The sequence below is a fragment of the Myotis nattereri genome, assembly GCF_964212035.1.
Source record: "Myotis nattereri genome assembly, chromosome: 3".
Classification (NCBI taxonomy): domain Eukaryota; kingdom Metazoa; phylum Chordata; class Mammalia; order Chiroptera; family Vespertilionidae; genus Myotis; species Myotis nattereri.
Genome location: NC_138077.1, coordinates 106,867,259 through 106,884,978, shown reverse-complemented (window position 1 = coordinate 106,884,978; position 17,720 = coordinate 106,867,259).

Below are 17,720 nucleotides of genomic sequence, written 5' to 3'. Positions count from 1 at the left end.
AGATAAGGGCTTATTAATAACAATTCTACTATGTATCTACTTATTTATTATTATTTCAAATAAGGCCTCACCTATTTCTTTCTAGCAAAGTTTTATAATTTTGATTTTTAAAATCCATTAACTCTTTCACTCAAGATACATCTACTGGGTACTAACTATAAGCAAGTGTATTCTATGCAGTGAGGGTACAGACATAAATCACTCAGGAGGCTCCCTCTTTTGGTGGAGCTTATATTTTAACTAGAGGCCCAGGGCACAAAATTGTGAGAAGTTACGGTCCCTAGGCCTAGCCTGCGATCAGGGCCATCTTCCCCGGCTGCCAGCAGCCAGCCCCAACCCCGCCACCACCCAACCCGGTTCCCTGTTTGCCATCGGTGGCGATCGGAACCTGCAGACCAGGGGAGGGACCAAGAGGTCGGTCCATTCTGCCTGCTCATTGTCCCCACCCCCGCCGCCAGTCACCCTCTGTGTGTGGGGCGCCCAGCGGGGCAGCAGCCTTAGCCTGGCACCACCTGCATCCCCCACCACCCATCCCGGGTCCCCATTCGCCATTGGCGATCAGAGCCTGCCATCCGGGGAAAGAGACCAAGAGGTGGTCAGTGCATTTCATAGTGACTGGTCAAGCAGTTGTTCTGGTCATTCTGCTGTTATGATCATTGGGCTTTTATTATACAGGACTAGAGGCCTAGTTCAAGAATTTATGCACCAGTGGGGTCTGGCCGGCCTGGCCCCAATTGGGGCAGATCAGGGCCAGGCCTGTTGGGAGGAGGATATGGCAAGAGTTTGACTGGATAACGGATGACAATAATGAAGGCTCTCCGGAACCAGAGACAAATCTGTCCAGCCCTTCCCCTGGGGGTGCAAGGAGAGCACCTCGTAAAGATCCACCCAAAAGGTTGTCAGGCGATATGAAGCAGCATGAACCTATGTGTATTCCAGCGAGTGGAAAGAAAAGATTTCCTTTGAGAGCCTGCAGAGTTTGTGCCGCCCATGGAAAAAGGAGAGAATCTAGATACTTATGTAAAATTTTTTTGGTCCCTCTTCATAGAGGAAAATGTTTTACGCAGTACCATACGTTAAAAAAGTACTAGGAACTTTAATTGTTTTTGTAAATAAAATGTTATAATTATTGAAAAACAACACCTAAAGTGCATTATGATCTGTAGTTATGATGATTTAAATAACGTGCAGTTTGCCCAAAAACGTCCGGTCCCTGGCATATGTCTTAGAGATTTCTATGCAGTACGCAATGTTTTAAGATCAATCCCTGTTGTCACAAATGTCAATATTACATCTTTTTATGGCTATTTCATTATATATATATATATATATATATATATATATATATATATATATATATCATATTTATATATATATCATATTTATATATATATTATATATATATTAGCCAATAATCTCTCATCAATGAACACTTAGAATATACATTAGAGAAATAAAAGTCTCTTCAATAAATGGTGCTGGGAAAATTATAGACATATGCAAAAGAGTAAAAACTACACTATCTTGCACCAAACACAAAAAATAACTCAAAATGGCTTAAACCTTGAACAAAAGCTTAAAACAAAAAAATACATAGAAGAAAACATAGGCACTAAACATATGGACCTTGATCTCAGAAGTGTTTTTTGTGAACTTGACTTCAAAGGCAAGAGAAATAAAAATAAAAAAAATGAATGGGACTACAGCAACTTAAAAATTGAATGCAAAGCAAAAGAAAGCATCAATAAAAAAGGCAACCAACCCAATGGGAGAAAATATTTGCAAGTGATTCTTCCAGTAAGAGGTTAATATTCAAAATATATAAAGAATTCATATAACTCAACAACAACAAAAATCCACACAATCTGATTAAAAAATGGGCAGATGACCTGGATAGACACTATTCCAAGGAAGGCATGAAAAGATGATCAAAATCAAAATCTCAATGAGAGACCATCTCACACCTGTTACAATAGCCATCATTAAGAAAACCAAAAACCCCACAAATGTTGGAGAAGATGTGGAGAAAGGGAACCTTCACACATTATTGGTGGGAATGCAAATTAGTGCAGCCACTATGGAAGATTATCTTAAAGGAAGGAAAGGAGGAGACAGTACCATTGTCAATCCTTTTGTTTCCCATTGTACAATAGATCTAAGGCAGCATGATTGGAGTGTTAAACAGAGATATAGAGAAAGGATATTCCAGACATGATCTTTTTTTTAATAAATCTTTATTGTTCAGATTATTACAGTTGTTTCTCTATTTCCCCCCCTAGCTCCTCTCCATCCAGTTCCCACCCCACCCACTGCCCTTACCTCCCCCACTGTCCTCATCCATAGGTGTACAATTTTTGTCCAGTCTCTCCCACACCCCGCACACCCCCTTCCCACTGAGAATTGTCAGTTCACTCCCTTTCTATGCCCCGATTCGATTCTATTCACCAGTTTATTCTGTTCATCAGACTTTTTATTCACTTGATTTTTATATTCACTTGTTGATAGATATGTATTTGTTGTTACTTTGTTGTTCATAATTTTTATCTTTACCTTTTTCTTCTTCTTCCTCTTCTTAAAGAACATCCTTCAGCATTTCATATAATACTGGTTTGGCGGTGATGAACTCCTTTAGCTTTTTCTTATCTGTGAAGTTCTTTATCTGACCTTCAATTCTAAATGATAACTTTGCTGGGTAGAGTAATCTTGGTTGTAGGTTCCTGTTATTCATCAATTTGAATATTTCTTGCCACTCCCTTCTGGCCTGCATAGTTTCTGTTGAGAAATCAGCTGACAGTCATATGGGTAGTCCCTTGTAGGTAACTGACTGTTTTTCTCTTGCTGCTTTTAAGATTCTCTCTTTGTCTTTTGTCCTTGGCATTTTAATTATGATGAGTATTCCTGTGGTTCTCTTTGGATTCCTTTTGTTTGGGTTCTCTGCACTTCCTGGACTTGTAAGTCTATTTCTTTCACCAGGTAGGGGAAGTTTTCTGTCATTATTTCTTCAAATAGGTTTTCAGTATCTTGCTCTCTCTCATCTTCTGGCACCCCTATAATTCTCATGTTGGTACACTTGAAGTTGTCCCAGAGGCTCCTTGCGCTATCTTCATATTTTTGTATTCTTTTTTCCTTTTGCTTTTCTGGTTGGGTGTTTTTTGCTTCTTCATATTTCAAATCTTTGACTTGATTCTTGGGATCCTCTAGTCTGCTGTTGGATCTCTGTATATTATTCTTTATTTCAGTCAGTGTATGCCTAATTTCTAATTGGTCCTTTTTCATATCCTTGAGGGTCTCACTATATTTCTCAGAGGTTTCTAGAATATTCTTGAGTAACCTTATAACTGTGGTTTTGGACTCTATATCCAGTAGTTTGCTTTCCTCCATTTCTTTCATTCATGACCTGTTTCTTTGTCTCTGCATTTTGGCTGATTCCCTGTGTTGATAAAGTGGCTTTGTGTGCTAGGTGTCCTATAGGGCCCAATGGCTCAGCCTCCCCAGTCACCTGAGGTGGACACTCTTGGTGCACCCCTTTGTGGTCTGTGTGCACAGTCTTGTAGTTAAACCTTGATAGCTGTTGGTATCACTGGGAGGACTTGACCTCCAGGCCAGTTGGCTGTGAGGATCAGTTGTGTCTACAATGGGAGAACTTCTGTGCTGGAGACACCCTTATGGGGCAGGACTTGCTTCAGTGGGGCTTTGGTGCTCACTGAGTCTGCCCCCTGAGTGTCTCTTATGGATGTGAAGAGTTGTAATCTGGATGGTCTCACTCTGACAACTGGGTACACTGGCTCCAGGATCCCCAAGGAGGTGCAAAGTCAGCCACTGCCTGAGGCCACCTAGCAGGAGCTACAGAGAGATCTGCAGATTCCTCCTCTTTGTTTGGGGTTTGGAGGTGCCCAGATAAGGTGCATCTATGAAGCAATGATGGCTGCTGATGAGCCTTAGGCCTTCCTTTGGAAGCTCTTGGGTTCTCTGACCCAGCTGCAGTTTGACAGGTTTTTAGATGGAGAAAGGCCAGGCCATTTGTATGCAAAAGCCTCTGCACACAGCTTGGGTGGGGTTGTAGATTGTGTGCAGGGGGTCTCAGGGAATCACCAGGGCAGAGCAAATAGCAATGGTTGCCTGTCAGCCCTTCCCCGATAGGTCCCTGGATCTCTGTGTCCTGCAGCCCATGCAGAAACAATGACCGCTGCAAGCACCTCCGTGAGAAAGTGCTCTCACATTCTGGCCTGATGCCAGACAGTCCAGTTTCTCTTCGTATGTGTCTGGGTCCCCAGATTCTCACCTGGAACTGGAGTTCAGAGCTGTTGGGAGCTTGCATCTCCCTCCAGATTGAAAAAGACAACAGTGTACCCAGCTGCCAGTCCCTTTCACGCGCACTTCCATATCTCTGTGCTATCACACCTCTGTACCTCCTACCCACTTCAGTGCATTTTTCTCTTTCCTTCTAGTTGTAGAATTGCCACTCAGTCAGCCTTCCCATGGTTCTGAATGATATTCATTTTTTCTTTTAGTTGTAGTTTTAATGTGGTTGTGTGCTGCAGCAAGTTCAGGTATTTACCTATGCTGCCATCTTGTTTGTTCCAGACATGATCTCAATTGAGTTTTTTGTAAAGATTGGGTTTTATCTTATAGATGATCAAGAGCTAATTTCAAACCAGGAAGTATTGTATCCATATTTTAGAGTGATCTTTTTAATCTTTATCTTCATGGTACTTTTCCCACAGTCTTTTAAAATATATATATATATATATATATATATATATATATATATATATATATATATTATTGATTTCAGAGAGGAAGGAAGAGGGAGAGAGAAATAGAAACATCAATGATGAGAGAGAATCATTGATTGGCTGCCTCCTGCATGCCCCACACTGGGGTTCAAGCCCATGACCTCCTGATTCATAGATCAATGCTCAGTCCTGAGACACGCCAGCCAGGCTCCCACAGGCTTTGAAACAATAGGTGTATATCTCTTTTCTCTTTTTTTCCTTCTATTCAGCAGCTCAGTTTTTTTAAAATAATAATGAAACATTTTAGCATATACACAAGTGGGTGAGAAAATAAACATTGAACTAGAAGTCACAGTCCAAATAAACAGTGATGTACAAAGTTCATTGCAAGTTATTTTGTCACTGATCATTTGGAAGATCAGCAGAGTAACCGTCCTTTAATATGTATTGTTACTGAAGAGCATGCACTGAGGAAATAAAAACCTACTTGTGAATATGTATATAGGGCTTATCAAGAAATTATCTTGGCACTTGACATTTAAGCTAGTTTTGGGAAATAAAAAAGCAAAATATGAAGACAAAGAATAACATGTCAATGTGAAAAACTTGAAAGTCTATTAAAAAGGTTGAATTGATAATCATTACTAATAGTTACATTCAGGGGTGGGGAGCAGTCAGGATGGGGGAGGGATAGAAAATGAGAGAAAGAGTGAGGCAGGTGGCAAGAGAGGAGAAAGTGTAAATAAAACAGAAAGATGAATAAGAGATATTAAAAGGAGGTGCTTTACTGTAGAAGAAATAAGTTACCTTATCAAACAAAATAAAATGGAAAAGATAAATGGGATATGAATGATATAAAAACATATTTCTATTCCAACTTAAACGCATCATAAAATCTATTACCCTAAGCTGTTTGAAACATAGATGGTATTTGATGAATCAATTCTGAGGTAAGTACACAGAGAGTGGAGCAATATAATGGTAGCCATTAACACATTTGGTTTCTTATTTAAATTTTATGTAGAATATTATAGTAAGATATTGGAAAAATGTCAAAAAATCCCCACTAAACAAGTATTAATCAACACTAGAAATGAAATGAATGATTTTAATAACTAAATTAGATTTTGATATATTGCTCAAATGAGAAAATAGTGAAAAAATGTTAAAACCCCTAACAATGCACATGAAATGTTTGTTCATTAAACATTCTTGTTTTAAATTATCAGAAGAAAATTATTAGCACCAGGGTTTGAATAATTACAATAACCTCAATCTACTTTCCTGCTCCAGCAGCTGCCCATCCTTAAATCTATTGCAAGCCTTTTAAATTTAAGCAATCCCATCATTCATCTGCTCAAAAACTACCAGCCATTTTAAAAGGCAAGCTTTTCCATGCTCTTCAGTAAGGTCTGCCATGCCCTTCAGGACCCAACCTCTGACTCTCTGTGACCATCTGGCTCACTCCTTCCAACCACAGTAGCCATAGCCCTTCCTTAAATACTCCACCCATGTTCCTACCTGAGCCTCTCACTTGCTATTCCCCCATCTACTAGTAGAACAATTTTTCCTCAGCTATACTTGTAATTTTCAACAGAGGCTTTCTCTGACCACCCTGTTAAAATAGCAACCTTTTCTTTCATCTCCTCCTTTTCTGCTCTAATTTTCTCCATAGCATAAAAGTCATATTTTATGTGTCTATTGGTCTGTTTGGCATACCATAGTGCCTATCACATAGTGGACACTTGATAGATAATTTTGTTAATGAGTACTCCTCATCATTAATGAATAATCAATTGTCTATTCTTACATAGTGTTTGTTATATAAACACTATGTAAGAATAACTGTTTAACTTTTTTGCATACACTAATCCATTTAGATCCTCATAATAACCCTATGAAATAGAGTTGTAATTTAAATATTAAGTATTGCCATATTTTTTTATACATCCACACCAGCAACTAGCAAAGGAACTAATCCCATTTTATAGTCAAGGAAACTGAGGCATAGAGATTTTTACTATCTTGCCCAGCTAGTGAGTGGTGCAGCCAGGATTCCAACTCAAGCAGTCAGCAGAGAGTTCCATGCTCTTAACCACTAAACTCCATCGCCTCTCCACGAATAAATCAGCCAGGTCAACCCAAAACACTTGACATTTGTATAGTGCCTTGTAACTTTTAAAATCTGTTTATATATGTGATCCCATATACCTACAGAAAAAGTGTAGTGTCTTTGTTATTTTATTAGTAAAGAGATTTTTTTTTCTCTTTTTGACAAATTCAATATAAGTTATAAGACATCTTCATTTAATATTTAGTACATAATGGGTGCCAAGCCAATCCCCAAAGGAAAATAGATAAAAATTTATGAAGCAGAGTTCTGTCTTCAAGATGCTTACATTCTTTGGAGTAAAATAGAAAAATTAACACACAAACTAATAGATATTGTGATATAACGGAGGCTTATATAATTTCTGTGGCAAGCATATGACTAATCCTGTATTAGGATAAGTAAAGAGGATTTTATAAAGGGAAGTGGGAGCAGATTTACAACAGAAAGAGGATGATACATGAGAAAAAAGGCATTCCATGTGGATAGTTTATCCTGAGCCAAACAGGAAAGCAAGAGTATGGCATAAGTGGGTGAAGCAGTTTTGTAGGGGGAAATTGTGGCGCAGGTATGAGAGAGTAGCAAGAGGAACACTGAAAGGCAGATTGCCTCCAAGTTGTAAAGGAGATTGAACTTTCTCCTGTGTTCATTGTGGAGCTATCTAAACAAGAACATCAAATTTACTCTTCAGAATTGTAGAGGACTGGTGTGAGGCTGGATTCAAGGAAGAACCTGAAACTCAGCACTTTTTGGAGCATCCTGGGGAAAATTCTAATGTGAATATCAGTAAGGAAGCCCAGGGTCAGCATTAAAAGTTCCATAGCCTTTGCTTGGAGGTGACTTCAAGGCAACTTAGAAAAACAAAAGAGCCTCCAGAGTGTGGTGTGTTCCCTCTTTAGGAGCACCAAGAGAAGGAAATGGAAGTACAAAGGAAGTTACAAGCCAATTATGATGACAGAAGCCAGAGTCAACTATTTGACTCCAGTGTGTTTGGGCACTTGGATGGAAACTCAGTCACTTCACTTTTATAAATGCTCCCAAAGAAAGTGATTGAATTTTTTCTTGAGCATTAGGTTGTATCCTTTGCTTTTTTTATTTCCCATAAACACACTAGCAACCAGTATGAAAACTTAACTCTTTAGCAGTTCTCTGAAAAAAAAGGACTGCTAAGTTAGATGGTTAGGAGTCGTGTTAGATAATCAGATAATTACTCTACATTTTTTTCAACTTAAAGCCCATTTTAAGTCGATTGCTTAAAATTATTGAAATAGTTTTTAACTTCATGCATCAAGATATGTTATTATCCTCATAAAGCTTTATAACAGAAAAAGAGAGAAGCATTGCAGATAATCAATACATCTCTGTTGATTTGACACTATTTCCAGAACAGAGCCCTTATTTTCAGAATAATGTGGCTTCTTTTTTCTTAATGCTCTAGAAAACAAAATTATGGGATCATAATACTAGTTTGTGTGTCAAATTTACTTTTAAAATTTTTTCACCTACTCTAGTTCATTTAATCCTCACAAAAACTCCACAAAGTGGGTATTATGGTGTCTGCTTCACAGATAACAAAATTCTGACTTAGAGGTCTTCCAACTTATACTTGAAAATCATTTTATAATGGTTATGTAATTTTATACTAGTAGCCCAGTGCACAAAAATTTGTGCACTCAGGGGTGAGGTGAGGAGTGGGGCCAGACCCCTCAGCCCGACCTGCACCCTCTGTCATGTTCCGGGACCCTGGCCACTCCTGGCCTAGGCACAGGCCTACAGGCTTGGGGCAGCCTGGCTCCCAAGGCCCCAATTTATCAAGAGAACAAAGTCGGCGTTAGTTACAGCCCTCACAGAACCCAGTACACTGCATCTGTGCATACAACTGCTTCATTCATGTGCCTGCTTCGCCCTACTGAATTACTAACATCTTGAGGACATAGTGAAAGAACCAAGCAGAAACACACCCTCCTCCCTCTTCAAGGACAAAGCAGAGACACACTCTCCTCCCTCTCCTCTATCTTGTCTTGCAAGGCTGGGCCCTCAGCCCGAGCCCTCCCTTTCTGAGAGTGACCACAAGAATGCTGGTATTGTCCTAACTCCCCCAACCACCACCTCAGTGGACCAATGAAGCTCCAGAAATGTAGCTAAGGTCCTAATAAGGCTATAGTGGAGGACGGCTCTAACCTTCAGAATGTGCTGGTCACTTCCTGACCCTTATGCTGTAAAACCCTGACCTAAATGACCAATCTCTGTAACTCACGTCACCCCTAAAGCCCACCCCAAATAACTAGCCCTATATAACTTTTGTTCTCCTGGGACACGGTCTCTCGCCTTACCGCTGCATCGGACAGAGGCTGGGAGCCAATCCTAGGATTGATTAATAAAATTAATAAAGACTCCTTGCTTTTGCATCGGAAGAGGCTCCCTGGTGGTGGATTATTGGGGACCCTGAACTCTGGGCACAACAATAGCTCTGTCTTATCCTGCTTCAACTTCAGTGCCTGGCCTGGTGCCATGGACCTGAGTGAGTTTGCTGAGTGAGTGAATAATGAGTGAGTGAATGAGTGAATGAATGAGAGAGTAAGTGAATGAGCAAGCAGCTAAGGGGAAGGGAACGCGTTGCCACGGCAACATGGCAGAAGTTCCGGCCCCACTCCCGGCTCCCTGAAGCCCACCTGGGGAAAGTTCCCCCCTGCTCCCAGCGTCCTGGCACCCCTCTCCTGGCTGCATACTGAGTTTCTAACATCTTGAGGACATAGCTCTGTCTTATCCTGCTTCAACTTCAGTGCCTGGCCTGGTGCCATGGACCTGAGTGGGTTTGCTGAGTGAGTGAATAATGAGTGAGTGAATGAGTGAATGAATGAGCGAGTAAGTGAATGAGCAAGCAGCTGCCAGCGGGATAGTTCGCACTCTGCTCTGAGTTGCCTGACGCAAACCCCGGGAAGTTCCCGCCCTGCTCCCAGCGGCCCCACTCCCCTCTCCCGGCTGCATAGTTCATGCAGGGCAAAGGCTGCCTGGGTGTGCGTTTTGGCAAATCAGTGCATTAGCACCTGTCGGCTGGGGATCCCCCTGGAAGGCCGTTTGTGGGTCTTGCCAGTGGAAGATGGGTGCATTAGCACCTGTCAGCTGGGGATCCCCCTGGAGGGCCGTTTGTGGGTCTTGCCAGTGTCAGATTGCTGCATTAACACCGGTCAGCCTCAGATCCCCTCGGGATGGAAGTTTGTGGGTGTGGCTGGTGGGGGATCAGTGCCTTCAGCCCCGGATCCGTTGGGAGGTCCGTTTGTGGGCGTGGCCGGTGGCCAATCGCTGGGGTCCTGCTGCCAGCCCTGGGTCTGTTCCCATAGGGGCCGCCTGCCACCCGGGTTGCAAATAGCAGGCCCGGATGGCAGGGGGCAGGTGGGATGGTGCTGTCCCGCCCTGCCTGCAGTATGCAAATTAGTCGCCATCTTTGTTGGCGGTTAACCACCATCTTGGCTGGTGATTAATTTGCATATCACCCTGATTAGCCAATGGGAAGGGTAGCGGTCATACGCCAATTACCATGTTTCTCTTTTATTAGATTGGATAATAAAAGCCTAATATGCTAAGTGTCCAACCATTCATTCGACTGTTCGATCAGTTGCTATGACATGCACTGACCACCAGGGGGCAGATACTCTGACCAGTAGGTTAGCTTGCTGCTGGGGTCCAGCTAATCGGGACTGGGCAAGAAGGGCTGGACATGTCCTGGATCCCTCCCATGGTTCCTCCACAGCCCGGATCGTGAACCAATGGGGTCCCTCGGCCTGGCCTGCACCCTCTCACAATCCGGGACTCCTTGAGGGATGTCAGAGAGCAGGTTTCAGCCCAATCCCCGCAGGCCAGCCCTAGGGACCACACTGGTGCACAAATTTTATTATGAAAAAGGACAAGATCAATTATTGAAATGTTAGATTTTCCATGTCAAAGAGAAATCTAAGGACAGATCATCTTGGGACAATCAAAATCCTACATAATAAAGAGGTTATATGCAAATTAACCCTCATGCCATCACAAGATGGCTGCCTATGACCAGGCCAGCAGGAGGGTTAGTGAGGGACGACCAAACGACTGAATAGCAGGCTGCATAGGGCAACCAGGCCTGCAGGGGGGCCTTGAGGGGTGACGAGGCCTGCGGGGGGCAGTTGGGGGAGATTAAGCTGGCATGGGGGACAGTAAAGGGCAACTGGGCCAGTGGAGGGGGCAGTTGGGGGAGACCAGGTCAGTAGGGGGTCAGTTAGGGGCAACCAGGCCAGCAGAGGGGGGCAGTTCAGGTGACCAGGCCAGCATGGGGGGCAGTAGGGATGACCAGGCTGGCAGGGGGTGGCAGTTGTGGGTGACCAGGCCGACAGGGATCAGGCAGTTGGGGGTGACCTGGCCGGCAGCAGGGGGCAGTGAGGGGCAATCAGGCTGGCAGGGGGGGCAGTTAGGGGCAACCAGGCAGGCAATCAGGTGAGTGATTAGGAGCCAGCTGTCCAGGATTGTGAGAGGGATGTCCGACTGCTGGTTTAGGCCTGATCTCCCCTGGATCGGGTTTAAACCAGCAGTCAGACATCCTCCAAGGGGTCCCGGATTGGAGAGGGTGCAGGCTGGGCTGAGGGGACCCCTGCCCTCATGCACGAATTTCATGCACCAGGCCTCCAGTTTTATTATAAAGTTTAAAAATCAATTTATCTATTTTAATATGTGATCAAGACTCATTTTGTTATCTCAAATTGATTTACAAATGTTTAAATGGCTTCCTGAACCACAAAACTAGTAGAGAGTGTCATCAGGATACAAATTCATGTCTTCTGAGTCTAACCTTGTCATTTTTCTTCAGTATCGTATCCCAGAGAAAGCCACCATATTCACTAGGAATTTGTCATCACCATAATCAATAATTCATGATATTCACATTGATACTTTGACCATTCATAGCATACTAGAGGCCCAGTGCAAGAAATTTTTGCATGGAGGGGTGGTTCCCTGCCCCCTCTCCAATTGGGTACCCCCTGAGGGATGTCCAACTGCCCTCTTCTGCTTGCCAACTTGGTTATGATTGGTCGGTTTCTATGCCAGTCAGCGTCAAGAGCTCTGCCTCCTAGGCAGCCATTGGGTCCCCACATCACCCAGATTTGGTTCTGAATGGTCAGTTTCAATGCCAGTCAAAGTCAAAAGCTCTGCCTCATAGGCAGCCATTGGTTCTTCACAGCACCCACATTTGGTTCTGATTGGTTGGTTCTTATGCCAGTCAGCATCTCCGGGCCTATCTCTGGGCCTGATCAGAGAGGCTAGGCTGAATAGCAGCCCCTGCAGAGGCCTGGAGAGAAAGAAAGGCCCAGCTGCTGGTGAAGCCAGGAAAGAAAGAGGGAGAGAAAGAGAGAGGCAAGTACTATTCAACAGCTGTTACTGAGGCTGCAGATCAGACCCTCCCTCTCTCTCTGGGTCTCAGCCTGCTGGACAGTCAGTGCTGGGTCCCCAGGCTGCAGTGGGGCAGTCAGTGCTGGGTTGCTACAGCCTTCGGTTGTGATCGGTCGTTAGGACCCTAGGCTTTTATATATTAGGATAGTGTGTGTGTGTGTGTGTGTGTGTGTGTGCGTGTGTGTGATTATTATAAAAGTTAAAATTTAAAAATCTTTTTCATTCATGTGGCTTCTGTTGATCAATAATGTGATTTATAAAGTTTCCATTTAATGAAAAAACGGTAATACAAAGCTTATTTCTAACTGTAAGAATTATTTTATTTCATTGTAAAGTAATAAAATCACATTTCCTTATCATATGTGTGATTCAGACTTATTACTTATTCAGATTGTCCTTGCATCTGATTAGTAGATTTTATTGTTTTTATTTTTTTAACATATATACAGCCAAGTTTCAAAGATGTCTGTTTTTTAGAACATTCAATTAAACTGTTCTCTGCACATCACTAACTTTTCATAATTCTCACATCCCACAATTCTCATAACTATCATGGAGCAGGCAATTGCCTTATTTTATGAAGAACTGAAAATAGGGAGTGATCTTGCTGAAATAAAGACTTGAAACTCTAGAGAGTTTTGTCATTGCTTTTCATTTCACTTGATATCCTTCCTTTGTGGTGATTAGGTTGTTTGAAAATTTCCAAATCAGCATAAAAAGACAACGCACTGTGTTCTCTCAAAGGCATTTACCACGTTTCTCTAATTTAAATTGCACAGCCCAAGTGCCCATAAGTAGATGAGTGCATAAAAAATCTGTGGTACATTTATATCATGTAATACAATGCAGCAGTAAAAAAGGAGGATCTCTTACTCTTTGAGACAACAGGGGATGGGGGATGGAGATTATTGTGCTAAGGAAAATAAGCCAGTCAGAGAAGGACAAGTATCACATGATCTTACTCTTATATGGAATCTAATGAATAAAATAAATTGATGAACAAAATAGATCCAGAGACATAGAAGCATAGAACAGACTGTGGAATCTCAGAGGGAAGGCAGGGGAGGTTGGGAGGGTGGGAAGAGATCAACCAAAGAACTTGTATGCATATAGGCATAATCCAGGAACACAGACAATAGGGTGGTAGAAGCCTGGGGCAGGGGGCAAGGGCAGGCTATAAGGGGTCAATGGGAGACAAAGGGGACATATGTCATACTTTCAACAATAAAATTTAAAAAAAGAAAATAAAATTAATTGTACATCCTGAGAGCAGAAATGAAGGTTCTTCTATCTTGCACAAAATATAACTCAGGTTCTAAATGTATATATATATATATTTATTTATATCTCCTATTTAATAATAGACAAACATGGTAATTGACAGTACCTTCACTATGCCTCCCATTGGCTAATCAGCGCGATATGCAAATTAACCACCAACAAAGATGGTGGCTAATTTGCATACTGCAGGCAGGGCGGGACAGCACCATCCTGCCTGCCCTGCCACCATCTGGGTCTGCTATCTGTGACCCGGGATGGTGGGCGTCCATGTGCGACTCGACCCGGGGCGGCCAGGCAGTTCAGCAGCGATTAGCCATCCCACCCGGCCTCCATCCGGGCGTCCCATGTGTGGCCTGACCCTGGCGGCACCCCAACCCCTGGATCAGCCCTGCCTTGTGCGCGACCCGGGGAGGCAGGGCAGGCACCGAGGGATCAAGCCTGCCGTTTGCCACCTAGGGAGCGGGCCTGAGCCAGCAAGTGGTTATCTCCCGAGGGGTCCCAGACTGTGAGAGGGCACAAGTGGGGCTGAGCGACACACCCCCACCCCCATTCTCCTGCCAGTGCACAAATTTTTCTGCACCAGGCCTCTAGTATATATATATATATATATATATATATATATATATATATATATATATATATCTCCTATCTAATAATAGACAAACATGGTAATTGACTGTACCATCGCTATGCCTCCCATTGCCTAATCAGCACGATATGCAAATTAACTGCCAACAAATATGGTGCCTAATTTGCATACTTCAGGCAGGGCAGGACAGCGGGAGCCACCAGCACGCCGCCGTCCAGGTGGGACCCAGAAGTCCCAGAAGCAAGGCAGGGACCCGATTGGGTCCCTGCAGGCAAGGAGGGTGGAACCCAGAAGCCCCAGAAGCCAGCCTGCCTTGCCACCGGGGACCCCATCGGGCCCCGGCAGGCAAGCCGGAAAGGACCCAGAAGCCCCAGAAGCCGGCCTGCTTTGCCACCAGGGACCCAATTGGGTCCCGGCAGGCAAGACGGGCAGGACCCAGAAGCCCCAGAAGCTGCCTGATATGGCAGTAAATCTATCAGTAAGCACTCTGAAGGTCAGTGGCATAAATGTACCAATTAAAAGACCGATTATAAGGGTGAATAAAAAAAAACCCACTTTAAATATAAACACAGATATAGATTAAAAGTAAATGAATTAAGCTCCAGCCAGTTTTGCTCAGTGGATAGAGCATTAGCCCATGGACTGAAGGGTCCCAGGTTTGATTCCAGTCAAGGGCATGTACCTCAGTTGCTGGCTTGATCCCCAGTCCCTATCAAAGCATGTGCAGGAGGCAACCAATCAATGTGTCTCTCCCTTTCCCTTCACTCTCTCTAAAATTCAATGGAAAAATATCCTTGGGTGAAGATTAACAAAAACAAAGTAAATGGATTAAGTAACATTAAAGAGATTATAAGAAAAAAATATTCTAAATTTTGTTAGTTGTTTAAATTATTAACACCTAAGAAATTGGGTGTAGTATTTTTTTTTTAATTAAATCTTTATTGTTCAGATTATTACATTTGTTCCTCTTTTTCCCCCCCATAACTCCCCTCCTCCCAGTTCCCACCCCACCCTCTGCCCTCACTCCCCACCCACTGTCCTCATCCATAGGTGCACGATTTTTGTCCAGTCTCTTCCCGCATCCCCCAAACCCCTTCCGCCCCAAGAATAGTCAGTCCATTCCCTTTCTATGTCCCTGATTCTATTATAATGACCAGTTCATTCTGTTCATCAGATTATTTATTCACTTGATTCTTAGATTCACTTGTTGATAGATGCATATTTGTTGTTCATAATTTGTATCTTTACCTTTTTCTTCCTCTTCTTCTTCTTAAAGGATACCTTTCAGCATTTCATATAATCCTGGTTTGGTGGTGATGAACTCCTTTAGCTTTTCCTTATCTGTGAAGCTCTTTATCTGACCTTCAATTCTGAATGATAGCTTTGCTGGATAAAGTAATCTTGGTTATCTTGGTTGTAGGTTCTTGGTATTCATCACTTTGAATATTTCTTGCCACTCCCTTCTGGCCTGCAAAGTTTCTGTTGAGAAATCAGCTGACAGTCATATGGGTACTCCCTTGTAGGTAACTGAGTTTCTTTCTCTTGCTGTTTTTAGGATTCTCTCTTTATCTTTTGCTCTTGGCATTTTAATTATGATGTGTCTTGGTGTGGTCCTCTTTGGATTCCTTTTGTTTGGGGTTCTCCGTGCTTCTTGGACCTGTAAGTCCATTTCTTTCACCAGGTGAGGGAAGTTTTCTGTCATTATTTCTTCAAATAGGTTTTCAATATCTTGCTCTCTCTCATCTTCTGGCACCCCTATAATTCTGATGTTGGTACGCTTGAAGCTGTCCCAGAGGCTCCTTACACTATCCTTGCATTTTTGGATTCTTTTTTCATTTTGCTTTTCCGGTTGGGTGTTTTTTGCTTCCTCGCATTTCAAATCATTGACTTGATTCTTGCGCTCCTCTGGTCTGCTGTCGGGAGTCTGTATAATATTCGTTATTTCAGTCTGTGTATGCTTAATTTCTAGTTGGTTCCCCAATATAACATCGAGGGTCTCATTAGTTTTCTTGTAGATCTCATTAAGTTTATCGGCAGCTTCTAAACAGTTCTTGAGAGACCTTAAAAGTGTGGTTCTGAACTCTATATCTTCCATTGACAATTTTGTCCTGTTTCTTTGTCTCCGCATTTTTTTATGCTTCCTTGGTGCACCCCCTAGTGGTCTTTGTGCACAGTCTTATAGTTAAATATTGATTGTTGTAGCTAATTCCAGGGAGGGTTTGACCTCCAGGCCAAGTGGCTATGAGAATCAGCTGTGTCAGCAGTGAGAGAACTTCTGTCCTCTAGGGAGGTGCTAATCTAGCCTTTGCCTGAGGCTATCTGGCAAATGCCTCTGTGCAGGGCTTGGGCGGGGCGGGTCGCACAGGATCAACAGGGTGGGCCGGAGAGAGCAGTTATGGCGGCTCTCAGTCCTGTCCCCAGGGGCTCTGCCTCTCTGAGTCCCAGCACCCACTGCAAAGTCGGAGAGAAAGCTGCACTCGCTCTGACCGAAGCCAGACAGTCCCGCTTCTCCCGTTTGAGTCTGGGTCCCTAAAGACTCGCCTGTATCTGGAGCTCAGAGTCTGCGACTCCCTCTCAATTGAAAACGCCAATCGCGCCCTCCGCCGCCAGCCCGCTCCGCGCATTCTGCACCTCAGAATTTCACTTCAGCACTGCGCCTCCTCTGAGTGTCTGTATACGTTTCTCTTTCCTCCTAGTTGTAGGACTTCCACTCAGCCAGCATTCCTGTGGTTCTGGGTGATGTCCCTTCCGTCTTTTAGTTTCACTTTTGAAGTAGCTGTTCAAAGCAGCAAACTCCGGCGGTAACCTATGCCGCCATCTTGGTTCCTCTCCTGGGTGTAGTATTTTATAGTTTTTTTTACATGTATGAGATTATTTCAAATTAAAATACTAAAAAATTAAAAATTAATAAAATATTAATTGAAATGTATCTGCATTACATGAAAAAATCTCCAAATTGTTTCTAGCATAATTTATTAAATTGCTAAAATTTACAAGGGAGGGTGCAATTAAAAAATATCTTAATTCTGCCAGAACCGGTTTGGCTCAGTGGATAGAGCGTCGGCCTGCGGACTGAAAGGTCCCAGGTTTGATTCCGGTCAAGGGCATGTACCTGGGTTGCAGGCACATCCCCAGTAGGAGATGTGCAGGAGGCAGCTGATCGATGTTTCTCTCTCATCGATGTTTCTAACTCTCTATCTCTCTCCCTTCCTCTCTGTAAAAAATCAATAAAATATATTTAAAAAAAAAATCTTAATTCTAAATGATATAATAGAAAATATATAATAGTGCAGTTATAAGCACTTATCTGAAAATAAAAAATTAAAGAAGTGAATTTAAAGAAGGGATTAGCCAAAGAAAATATATGCACAACCCATGGACACAGACAACAGTATGGTGATGGCCAGAGAGAAGTGGGGGGCAAGAGCTGGGTAGAGGGGGCAAAAGGGGGGAAATAGGGACATCCTATATAATAATAATAAAAGGCTAATATGCACATTGACTGAATGGCAAAATGACCAGTTGCTATGATGTGCACTGGCCACCAGGGGGCAGACGCTCAATGTAGGAGCTGCCCCTGGTGGTC